Below are 13,046 nucleotides of genomic sequence, written 5' to 3' on the forward strand. Positions count from 1 at the left end.
AATGCTTATCCTGCCGTATCGCGCATGGTAAGATCACTTTGACGGCTTTGTTGTTTGTTAAGTTAACATAGTGACGTCAAACAAACCGTCAGCCACATCGAGACGAAAATCTGCCGCGATAAGCATTCCAAGTAGAGGTATGGATTCCTTCTGTTAAAACACACGACCTAAAAGATATGTATTTGAATTTGAGCGGGGATTCGCTTTTAGCTTAGCGCTGTTGGAAGGGCCGGTGCTTCCACATTTTTTAAACTTTTTTGATAGAGCAAAGATTGGCTTAAAAGTCTTAAATAAATCGATATTCATTTTTGCTAATTCTAAGTCTGAACTTCAAATCAACTCCCTATTATGCAATTGCAATTTAATTTAATTATTTAAATGCCAAATAAAATAACCTGGTATTATAGAAAAAGTATTGCTTTTTAATTCTTTTTACTGACTTATTTTAAACGTCTATAAATGAAGAGATGTATGTTCTTAGCGAAAATTTGTTTGTGTAATTCTTCGGATACAATTCACATTTATACTTGATATTTCTACTAACTCAAAATTGGCGTTTATTACGTTTTTACCTTGAGACAGCCGATTTAAGTATTATTAATATTTCTATACCGATTTTATCTTTTTTAAAATTGGGTTTAAACCACAACCCTGCTACGTGGTTTAAATTCGCTGGCACCGCTGTTAAAAGAACCTCAGGCCTGTTGAAATGCGGGTTATAAACATTATTGTTATTATTATTATTAAATTGTTTCATAAGAAGCTATCTTATGAAACAATTATAAGCACTGCTCTTACAAGGAGACATCCCGAGGTGTTTCTCCGTGATTTTGTTCAAACTCAGGGGTTAAGTACCTCCTGACAAAAAAAAATGTGTTCAAAACTCAAGTTCAAACTTTCTCTACGTAAAATAGCACGGGAAAATCCCGGATTGCATTTTAGAAATATTAAAATATTAAAATTTTGGCAAAATAATTGGGTAAAATCGATAAAATAGGGTAATCGATTTTAGCAAAGGGGACCCTTGCAATCCGTGATTTTCCCATGCTGGCGCGGTTACGTTATTCTCTGCGTGAAAACTCGGAACAACTCCTTCTGCGTTGAGTTTGCGACTTTTCTCCCTACTGGTTTAAGGGGTTTTCCCCGAGCTCTCCGGTTTCCCCTTTCATAAAACTTGTTGACGTTAACGGTAATAGTTGGTGTGGTGAGCAACTAGCTCGCGTGGCATGAAGGGCTTGCCACCACCCTCTTACGCATTGCAACCAGGCCACCTGAATTAAAGGCTTTAAAAGTCGCTAGATAACTTAGGCCTAAGGTGATATCTTGGGTATTAGCCTAGCTGATTATTATTATTATTCTCCTTCTCGTGGCGGGGGCACGATTCCAGCAGATCGTCTTAACATTATCCTAAGAAAAATATATTCTGGCTTATAAAGTTCTGAGTGCGGTTTTACTCGCAACGACAAGAAAAATGCAAAAGGTAATAAATTGAATATATCTAGGTTTCCAAAGACGCTTAAAATGAAGCGGTTAAAGGTAAATTTATTTATATTTTAAGGTAAATGCAGAGGAAAGTTAACTTATACCATGAGTCAAATTCCGATCTAAATTTAAATATTGCGGATCAAGAAAAATGTGCACTCTTTCGTTGACAACCTAAAAACAAAGAATGAGAGTTATCGGAAAACAATTAGAATTTAGAGTCGGAGTCGGGATAAACGTAGATTTACCACGGAACAAATGGACCTTTCAAAATGAGATTTGCAAAAATAAAAATATTATACTTCAGACAAAACGAACCAAATATCTTTTTTGGGAGGTTAATGAAGTCTTCCCAAACATTTTCCACGAACAAAATAATTCAATAAAGATATTTTTAGTCCTTGAAATCCGACTAAAAGGTTCGGTTGAGTGCGCTAAGTTACTTTACTGACAGGAACATTTATTAACATTTAAAAATTAAAAAAAACTAATGCACAAATATAGGGCAAAATATTATCACTGTTTAGTTAGAATGAATGAATGATTTAATGTACCATGAAATTATTTATGATTACTGACAAGTGAGAACATAGCATCAATCAGGTATCAGTACAAGTGTACTACTTGGCTGGTTTGTCCGATAAAGGAAAAGATGTGGTTTTCGTGAAAGGAAAAGGTTATATGTAAATATGGAAATTATTGAGTGCATTTTTATTGTTAACTTAATATCATATGGACTACACCAGGGTGTTTAATGTTCTTACGTAAAGTCTGATTAGATACACTCTTAAAATGAGTAAATCAACATTTGCGGAAAATTTTTATATTTCATAGGAATACAACCTTTCAATAAACGATAAATCTTTTTTTTTGTCTTATGCATCTAAGTAAATTACCTCAATATTTTTTATTCCACGAAAACATTTAAAACCCTGACCCTAATTGTGTCCCTATATTAGAGATTTCACGCACAAAGCACTACTACTAAAAGGAAATAAATTAAACCAATACGAAATTAATTTATTTTTAAAACTGTTTTATTTTAAAAAAAGGTGTTTTTCATTCCCCCTCTAAGGTGATTATTACCCTCTTCAAAAGTCGAAAGGTGAATATTATGTATCAAGAAGTTTCATAAAACCCTTATCTTTTAAGAGTAACATAGTGTATAAAGAAATGAAATATATTTCATATTACAGACTGATGCTTTAATAAACTGGTAACCATAGTTACTGCTCTATTTTAAATTAAATTATAACTAGGTACGCGTAAAATGGTGCGAGTTTTTAAAACCATTAATTTTATGACCTGATTCAACGAATAAAATTTGTTATTTGTTATTTTTACAGTAAAACCACTTCTTTGATGGTTGTTATTTGTTATTTTTACAGTAAAATCACTTCTTTGATAGTTGTTATTTGTTATTTTTACAAAAAAACTTCTTTGATGGTTGTTAGTTGTTAGACCGTATCCGTATAGGACATATAACAAATGCTTATTTAGAGGGAGGGTTTTGAATCTTTCAAATTGTAGCATTGCTATTAAGCCACAAGGACGAGATACATACGTTAGTTGCTTTTGTCTCAAGGAGGTGCAAAATTTGAACCCCACCCGAAAACGCCCTTGTTATACGGCCATTGACGAAACAGGCTGTCATTAAAAGAAAGCACTTGAAGACTAGTTAATGTCATACTTATACAATTAAGGATCTTTTGATAATATGAAATAAATCTTTTAATAATATGAGAAATATCTTGTGATAATTTAAGATAAATCTTTTGATAATATGAAATAAATCTTTTAATAATATGAGAAATATCTTGTGATAATTTAAGATAAATCTTTTGATAATATGAAATAAATCTTTTAATAATATGAGAAATATCTTGTGATAATTTAAGATAAATCTTTTGATAATATGAGATAAATCTTTTGATAATATGAGATAAATCTTTTGATAATATGAGATAAATCTTTTGATAATATGAGATAAATCTTTGATAATATGAGATAAATCTTTTGATAATATGAGATAAATCTTTGGATAATATGAGATAAATCTTTTGATAATATGAGATAAATCTTTTGATAATATGAGATAAAATTTAAGATAAAATATCCCAAGAAAATACAGCACAGCTTACACGTTGCTTATTAACTTTAACTTATCGCACATTTCGTTCTCCACCAATATTCCCCATTTCGGCTTTCCGTTGCTACGCAACGCGTTTTGAAGTTTTTAATGTTTAGGCTTAGTTTCTCTTTTCGGTTTAGTCGCAAGCCAGATTCCCTGCGCGGTACTGATGAGCTACAAATAGGGCAAACCGTTCTACTCCTGGAAATTCTAGCTATTTTAATTCCATTTTAATTTGTTTTATTCTCGAAGATCTATTTGTTCCGAGTTCTGCGTTATAATCTTATTCTCGAAGACCTATTGCTCCAAGTTATATCATTACTTTAAATTTGTTAGTGTTTAGCTTTTTTTGCCCTTTGCATTATAGGTGATTTTTATTAACTCCAAAATGAAGTGATCTAGATAAAAATTAACCATACAAAAATTCAAGAATTTCCCGGACATAGATTTTCTATGACAAATCCACATTGCAAAAAGTACGAGACCCCTCAAAGTGATCTACACGCACAGACGACAAATCAAAGCCAATAAACCAACCCTCGAATTTTAGAATGAAACGAAACCGGCATAATCAGATTTGGGTTTCATCTCCGTCGAACGGGGGTATCCGATCTCCTTCGACACTTTTTAAAATACGATTTCGAGCATTTAAGTCGCTGGTACAATGCCTCGCAGCGAAGAGATGACGCCAAACATTCCTGGCCGCTTCCTACATAAAAACCATTTTCTTGTTCTTGGCTACGATTAAAAGCCCCCACCGGCTGAGAAAAGAGACTTGCCTAGTCCGCAGCCGCGATCGCGAGTCCTACGGCACACTCGAATTGAATTACCTCTCTCCCGAAACCAGCCCCTTCAAATCTATTTAACGGGCGAGTAAACGACTCGCTTTTAGAGAAGACAAGGCAACAGCCACGCCAAAAACACGTCTCGGAGTGGGCTCGCGACGCCGACGACTTATAGCCTGTTATTATTTCGCCGTGTTATTATCTATCATTAATTCTTCTTCGACTCACACGGCTCCCAAAGATTCCCCCCACTTCCAAAATAACAGCAAAACTGGATAACGGTGTACAGGGTTTTGCTCAATAGACTAATCGCCATTAATAAAGGGTTGATATCGAAAAAAAAGGATTTGGAATTATCTTGAAATTTCCGATGTCTATTTAAAAAAGCACCTAGTGTACTACTACAAAACACGCAAAAAGGCACCTAGTGTACTACTACAAAACACGCAAAAAAGCACCAAGTGTACTACTACAAAACACGCAAAAAAGCACATAGTGTACTACTACAAAACACGCAATTCCACCATGCCAAGAATGCTTACTTTAGAGGGAGTATAAAGTACCATATTTAGATCAATTAATTATAATAATAATAATAATAATTATAATAATAATAATAATAATAATAATAATCAGTTAGGCCTAAGTCATCGAGTGACTTTTAAAGCCTTTAATTCAGGAGGCTGGGTTACAATGCGTAGGAGGGTGGTGGCCAGCCCTGCAAGCCACGCGAGCCATCAGCTCCCTACACTAACTATCAATTTAATAGCAGCAGGCTAACTGGCGCTAGTAGTGGAGCATTTTAGTAGAAGATAGATATTTCTTTGAAGAACAGTCTTGAAAAAGTATCCTAATAAACAAACGTTATAGCCAGAAATTATTACTAAAAAGTCTGGTAGGAACAAAATATCTTGCAGTAAGAAATTACTTTACCATAATATAACTTAAAACAGGAATCCATACCTCTACTTGGAATGCTTATCACGGCAGATTTTCGTATCGATGAGAATGACGGTTTTTTGACGTCACTATGTCAACTTAACAAACAACAACGTGAGAGGGGAGCGCGCGCAGAGGGGATTTTATCTCTCGTAGGCGGGGCTAAAACCGTCAGAGTGATCTTACCATACACGATACGCCAGGATAAGCATTCCAAGTAGAGGTAAAAAGTTATTTTAAAACTTTATGTTAATAAGTTATTTTAAAACTTTATGTTAAAACTTTTAACTTAAAAAAGGTAATTTTCAAACGTAATTCTAAAAAATCTAAACTTTAAATTTATAAATATTAGAGTAAATTAGGTAAATTTAAGAAAAACTGGATAAATGTGAGTAAAATTGGGTAAATATGTGCAATTTAAGGAATATCTCGGGAATTTCTGATAATAGTTAGTAGAGCTATGGATAACTGAGCACTCTAAAAGTTTGTGACGACTTAGATTTTTCGGATCAACCTAATTTAAGTGGATTTTTAATTAAATTTAGCTTCAGAGGAGTTTTAACAGATTTCGCTAAGGAAGCTGAATCTTGATGAGCTCTTGAGAAAACGATCACTCTGTATTCAAAGCTACTTAATGCCAGGATATCTTCTTCAGAAAGTAACGAGATAATTACTCGCAATATTAAATGCAAATTAGCACATCTCTATTGATATTATCTACGAGGGGTTAATTATCTAATAACTTTCGTTGTTGTTTCGCCAGATGGCGCTGCTTGTAAACTGTTAAACGGGTCACGGCGACAATTATTAATTTCGAGGTGTTTTCCGTCTGCTTATAATTTAATGTAATTTGGGCCAATTTGGGTCTACCGTTGAAAATAAAACGAGTTTCTTTTAAATGGCTTTGCTTCTTCCACTTTTTTAACACTATTACTGAGTTGTTTCTAAAATTTTCTGGCAATTTAATTTAATTATGGTTTGTTTTCAACGATGAAACCGGTTCGCCAGAGTTTCCAAATTCGAAGAAGTTGCCAGACTTCTAAATGTGACCAAATTACTAATGAGCATCAATTTCACTCGAGAAAAATAATTAAGAACTATTAGTACCAACCTAAGTAACATAATATCTATAAGTATGAAACATAAATAATTTGGATTTTTGTCGTGAAACTGATTGCGTATATAGTCTCAGCTTTTTTAACTCATCGTCAGAAAAATAATTACCAGGTAGCAAAAACGCGTTCAGGAACGAAAATAGTATTTATAATAATTTTATGCTTTCCAAATCAAAACTGTATAACTTTTTGCCAAAGTAATGTTTTTTTATTAACCTTAACTGTCCCATCCAAAAGACGACTGTCAACACAGTTACCAGGCACTTACAAAGAAAACTATCAGAGTGATCAATCTTAAGCCACGTGATGTTTTAGATGGTCCTTGGTTAAACCACTTATATTAAAAATATTAGAAGCGAGAATACTTATTAGTATGCTACTTATGGCTCCTAGAGAAACTGTCGTTTTACTTAATTTAATTTTCTAGTCTTTACGAAAGTTTGCTTCCACTTTTTACGACGGTGGCAGTTAGCGGCCCCCACTTGTACTCCTTGTTAGGTTCTTTTTTGTGTGATTTATCACCGAAAATTTAATTTTTTTTACAGTTTTTGTGGTTATTTCTAAGAACTATAATTGTAAAAAATGTCTTGTATTAAGTTCTTTTCAACTTCGGAGAATAGGAGTTGTGTTAAATTAATTTAATGTACTTAAGTCTACTTCCTGACAACAGAGCCGAGAGTCATCATGAAAGAAAATTTAATTTTTTTTACAGTTTTTGTGGTTATTTCGAAGAACTAGAATTGCAAAAAATGTCTTGTATTAAGTTCTTTTCAACTTCGGAGAATAGGAGTTGTGTTAAATTAATTTAATGTACTTAAGTCTACTTCCTGACAACAGAGCCGAGAGTCATCATGAAGGAACCAAGTTATAAAAGGACTCAAATTTCATTTGATAACTTCAAGGTACGTAGTGTGAATCACAGTAGCGACGCCAGGATTTTGGGAAGGTAGGCCAACCATTTGGAGCCCCCCCCCCCCCCCGTCCACGTGGTTTATTTAATTTTTGTGAAGCAACTGGTGAAATATTTGGGTAAAATGAGTACTTCGCATGTACATCCCTTACATCAGAACTTACAACTTTACGAAAATGAATGTACGTAGGTACACTAACAAGGAGACGACCCAAGGTGTAACCCACCGATTTTGCTTAAAAGGGAAAAGTTACGCTGGGCTTTCGTTTTGTCATGGCAACCGAAAAGGTTTTTGACAACACCATTTCAAATTCTCTATGTGATTTAACATGGGAAAATCACATATTTCAAGGGTCCCCCCTATGAAAAAACAAAGAAATTTCAAAAAAATTCAATTAAAATAGAATATGTAAATTGGGAAAATATTTGTATTTTTGGGTAAGAGAGACTATTTTTGGGTGAATTGGTACGTCGTTGGGTAAAAGCGAGCGAGGTAGGGTAAATTGAGGTAAGTTAAAATTTTTGTGAATAATTGCTAATTAAACTAACAAAATATAAATTTATTTAGATACATGTAAATTCGACTAAATTGGAGCAATTTCAAAAAAATTGGATAAACCCTGAAAAACGCAATAAATTTTTGTATATTTATGTTAAATACGAGAAATATTCGGCAATATAAGTAATAACGTGTAAATTTTAATTAATTTGGTTTAAATCGTCTTAATTGGACAAAGTCGAATAATTTGGGTAAATACTGATAATTTAAGGTAAATGTTAATATATTACGGAAAATATGAGTGAAATTCGGTAAGTTACGACTAATTTGAGTAAATTCATCTAAATTGGACTTAAGGGGGAATTCATAAACGTTGTACGCAAATAATTTGCGTACAACGCTAATGTTAAAAAATAGGCGTCGTACGCAAACAAATTGCAAGCGACCGCAAGTTGGAATTCATAAACGTTTGACATCTGCAAAACGCAAAAAACGACGTAAAAATTCTGCGAACGACGGAGACCATCTGCAAGTCCGAAAATACCGCTGCTAGATGGAGGGAGTGTGTGTGTCAAGCAGAGAGAGAAAGTTTTGTTAAAGTTTTTATTTTTTTATTCTCTTTAAAAATGGAGTTGCTTGAAGTTTTGACCTGTGCAGAGATCCCCAATCTTAAACGTGAACGTGTTTTCCGTGATAGAACAAATCCTTTAGAATTTCCTGATCATATTTTTATTAAGTGTTATCGTTTACCAAGAAATGAAATTTTAGAGATATGTGATATGCTTAGAATTTCGTTAGAACACCCAACAAAGAGAAACATGGCTTTATCTGTTGAAACCCAGGCAAGTTTAATTTTATTAAATTTTTGGAACTTGATAAGAAGTGAATTCCAAAATTATTCATATTTTTAGGTTTTGATTGCAATTTCATATTTAGCCACGGGGAGCTTTCAACATGTCGTAGGAAGAGACATTTACCATCAAGTCTCACAACCAACTGTTTGCAGAGTACTTGCGAGGTTTTTGGATGCAATGTTGCCTCACATCCGGACTTTCATTTGGTTTCCAACAACGAAGGAAGATCAACAGAAAAATAAACTAGACTTTTTACGGAAAAAAAGATTTCCAGGTGTTGTTGGAATTATCGATGGCACTCACATTAATGTTTTGAAGCCAAATGTAGAAAATTCCAATGTTTATCGGAATCGTAAAGGAAAATATTCCATAAACGTCCAAGTGGTAAATTAGAATTGAAAAACGGTTATTTAATTAAATATAAGCGTTTCGAAATATAACTCTTTTTAGATAGTAGATGCCAATCGTGTTGTTGAAGACATTGTTGCCATGTGGCCAGGTTGGTGTCATGATTCTATGATATGGCGTAATTGTGGTGTTAGAAACGGTCTACAAACTGGTGAGATTGACAACAATGCCCGAATTCTTGGTGATAGCGGGTATCCTTTGGAACCATGGCTTCTTGTGCCTTTTTTAAAACCAAATAACGCGAAAGAGCAATATTTTAATAAGCGCCTTCGTAAAGCTCGTGTGACTGTTGAAAATTCTATTGGAGTTTTGAAAAGTCGTTTTCGTGCATTGGATGATACTGGTGGAAGTTTGATTTATCAGCCGGAGAAGGTTTGCAAAATGGTCACAGTAGGTGCTATGTTGAACAATATTGCTCTACGTTTGAAATTACCCCTTCCTGATGATGAAGTTGACCCAGAATCGGATGATAATACTGATAATGATCATGATACAGATGATGAAAATGAGTGGTTTCCGCTAGTGATGCTCAACTTACCAGGATGGGTTTTGAACTTCGCAAACAATTAACAGAAAATTTATTTAGGCATAACCGAAGAAAGTAGAGAAAATGTAAATTTTTTCCCAAAACTCAAGGTTTATTTATACTTGTATTAAAAGTTAGAAATGAACACTGAAAATGTAATAATAATAATAATAAAAACTTAATAAAAACAGCATGTTTTATCTATTTGAAACTATTTCAGAAACTGAAAACAAGTTTACTTATGGGATCTTAGTGGCACAGTTTGACAGGGATCTTTGCACTCGTCAAAGCAAACTTGAGTTCCAGAGGCTTTGCCTTGCAACTCTAATTCAAATTTTTTTATATTAACCAAACTTCCCAAATGCATGCCAATGTTTCTAAGTGACTGGTTCATTTCTTCAAATTTACCACTTTGTATTTGAACCTGGTTTGACAAATTTATTAGCGAAGTGTTTATTGTTGTGAAGTGATTGTCTATCAGCCCCATCAATTGTTTTACTGTTTCTTTGGTACCTTCTTGATTTTGCAAAACTTTTTTCACGACAAAAGGAGCTAAGTAAGGTTTCATTTGTTTGTTTGTCATTGTGAAACAATTGGTGAGAGATTGGTTGAAATGGGTGTAAGAGATCGAATGGGGGTTACAGAAACTGGTGTAATTGGAGTTCCATTAGTTGGTTGGCTAAGAAACGTTGGAACTGGGGATTCATGAGATCTAGGAACTTCTCGTTCTTCGTGGTGATAGCGAGACTGTGCTAAGCTAACTCTGTTTGAACTATTAGAAGTATAAAATTTGTATGTATTTTTTTGGTTCAATGCTGGGGTTAGAATAGACTGGGAACTTGACTTCACGCAAGTTTGATTTGAGGAAAATAAATTTCCTAAGATAAGTATAAAGAAAACAATTAGTTTTCGAAATTATTCAAGACAGGTAGTAAGATTACCAGATTCAGAAGTAACGGAGTCAAACTGATTTAGATGCGGAGGAGATGGATTGTCTGTGAATAGTTCTTTCCTTGTTAAGTTTACAGATTTATTTTTTTAACACTTGCTTTGTCTTGATTTTGCATGGAAAGTGAACGCTTCCTTTCTTGGTTTTGACTCTTTTGAGTTACATTTTTAAGAACCACACCAGAATGACCAGGTTTGACCGAGTTATTTTTAGCCTGAAAAATGTAAACCATTAACAAAAATTACAAACCTTTTTGTTAAAAAATATTACCTCTTTTTCAGCTGCAGGTTTCAAATATTTGTTGTGGCAAGCTACTCCCCCCGTTGCAAAAGAGTCAACTCCTTTTATTCCAAATACTGAATCTTTTCCCATAAGATCTAATACTTTATTTTCAAGCTCAGTTAGTGGCTTGGCCTTTGATTTTCCTCCACCTGTTTGAATTCGATCCTGACTGACAAGCTGAGCTTTCTTTTTTGTTCTTGTCTTCAGATCATTCCATTTGTTTCTAGTATTCTTTCCAGTTCTTTTAACTCCCAAACCTTCAGCGGTTATTATTAGGCCTACTTCTGCCCAAGCTTCTTTTAAATCCAAATTAGTCTCATATTTTCCATTTGGTTTTAATTCCCCTCTCACTAGTTCTTTTCTACTTTCCAAGCCTCTTATTAGTACTTCCAACTCTTTTGGATGCCAATTTTGTTGTCGTGTTTCTGTTTCCTCGTCGGATGACATTTTTAAGGGAAAAACGCGTTACTAAAAACAAAGCGCGCCGCCCGCTTTTAACCGAACTTGGATCGTCTGCTACAGCCTCTCTTCTGATTGGTCAAATATGATTTCCGGTTTTTTTTAAAAGTAAAAATTTGCAGAACGCATTTTTTGTTATATGAATTCGCGTTGTATGCAATATTTTTCGTCGTCCGCAAAATTCGTCGTACGCAATATTTAGGTGTGGAACACCAAACTTCGGCAATTTCCCGCTCCCTCCTATGACTTTAGATATTTTTAGCGCTGCTTAGTGACTTCCCGCCAAAATTGCTTACATAAAAAAGCATAAAAAAACATAAAAAACGACTTGAGGTTATATTCCCTTTAATGTCTACTAATTCACCGAGTTTAAGAAAAATCGGTGGGTTACACCTCGGGTCGTCTCCTTGTAAGTAAAGTAAGTTTAAGAACCATAATTTGTAAAGATAAAATTAAAGATACAATTTCGATATAGTAGCGCTCGCGAAAAATTAAAACTAAAAAATAAACTACTGTCAAAGAAAAGTTACCTTTGAAAGGAATAAAAACAGCAGTGTCGTTAAGCCAATCACTCGCGTTGAATATTGGAAAATTAATAAATAAATAAATTATTTCGCAAACAAATTACATAATTTTTTATATTAAATAATTTGGAGGCCCATATATTAAATTTTGGAGGCCCATATATTCAATTTTGGAGGCCCCTACCAAATTTCAAGTAGGCCCAGGCCTACCCCGGCCTATTTCTGGCACCGCTACTGGTGAATCACTGACACTTCTAATTTATGTCACGTGTAGCACGGATACTTCGGATATATAATGGTTATAAAAAGCAGTGCTTCACTTCATTCTTAGTCAATAATTACGAAATATATGATAAAATTAAATATTTCAATTCTACAGAATTTTTAAACCTGAAATATTTCAAAGAAAGCAACAGCCCGAAAAACATAATTTTCAATTTAGCTTTGTAAATATGATAATTATTTTACCAAATGCACGGAAGGTAAAAATTGATCAATAATATTTGCTTTCATGAAATTACGGTTTTAGTAACAAACATCAGCATTTCCATAGATAATACAAAAAATTAGATAATATGGCGGTCATGGCATGATGAGAAAAGGGATAGGATACTATCCTTTCACTAATCCTTATAATCTAATCTTGCAGTCAAAATAGTATAAATCACAAAATGAATGTTGAGGTTTCTCCTTTCCGTAAAAACTTGTGCAGGTTAACGGCCATAGTTAGTGTAGGGAGCGTGGCTTGAAGGGCTTGTATCCACTCCCCTACGCATAGAGTAGTAGCACTCCGTAGCTTTGGCCATTACCGCCATTGTGGGCGCGAATTTTTTATGAATAGGAAAAAGCATGGGTGACGTTGCACTGTCATTACTCTATTGTAACACGGACACCTTTAAAAGGCATAAAAAAGTGCTAGATGACTTGAGCGGTGGTGCTTTGGGTAATAGCCTAGCTGATTATTATGATTATTATTATGTTTGCACTAAATAGCTAGTTGTAACTTTTTAGATTTTTAATAACATTTCTTAATTTCTTTTGAAAATAATAATTATTTATACTTTTTTAATTCCAAAGTAGAATCTAAGAAAACGTCTTTTTTTATCACTCACGACTCAAAATTAAATATTAGAGGGTAAATTACTTTTAATGTATCAAAAAAAAGCTAACAAAATTGTGGTGC

Source organism: Leiobunum rupestre, chromosome 1 (genome assembly GCF_980474605.1).
Source record: "Leiobunum rupestre chromosome 1, qqLeiRupe1.1.hap1, whole genome shotgun sequence".
Classification (NCBI taxonomy): domain Eukaryota; kingdom Metazoa; phylum Arthropoda; class Arachnida; order Opiliones; family Sclerosomatidae; genus Leiobunum; species Leiobunum rupestre.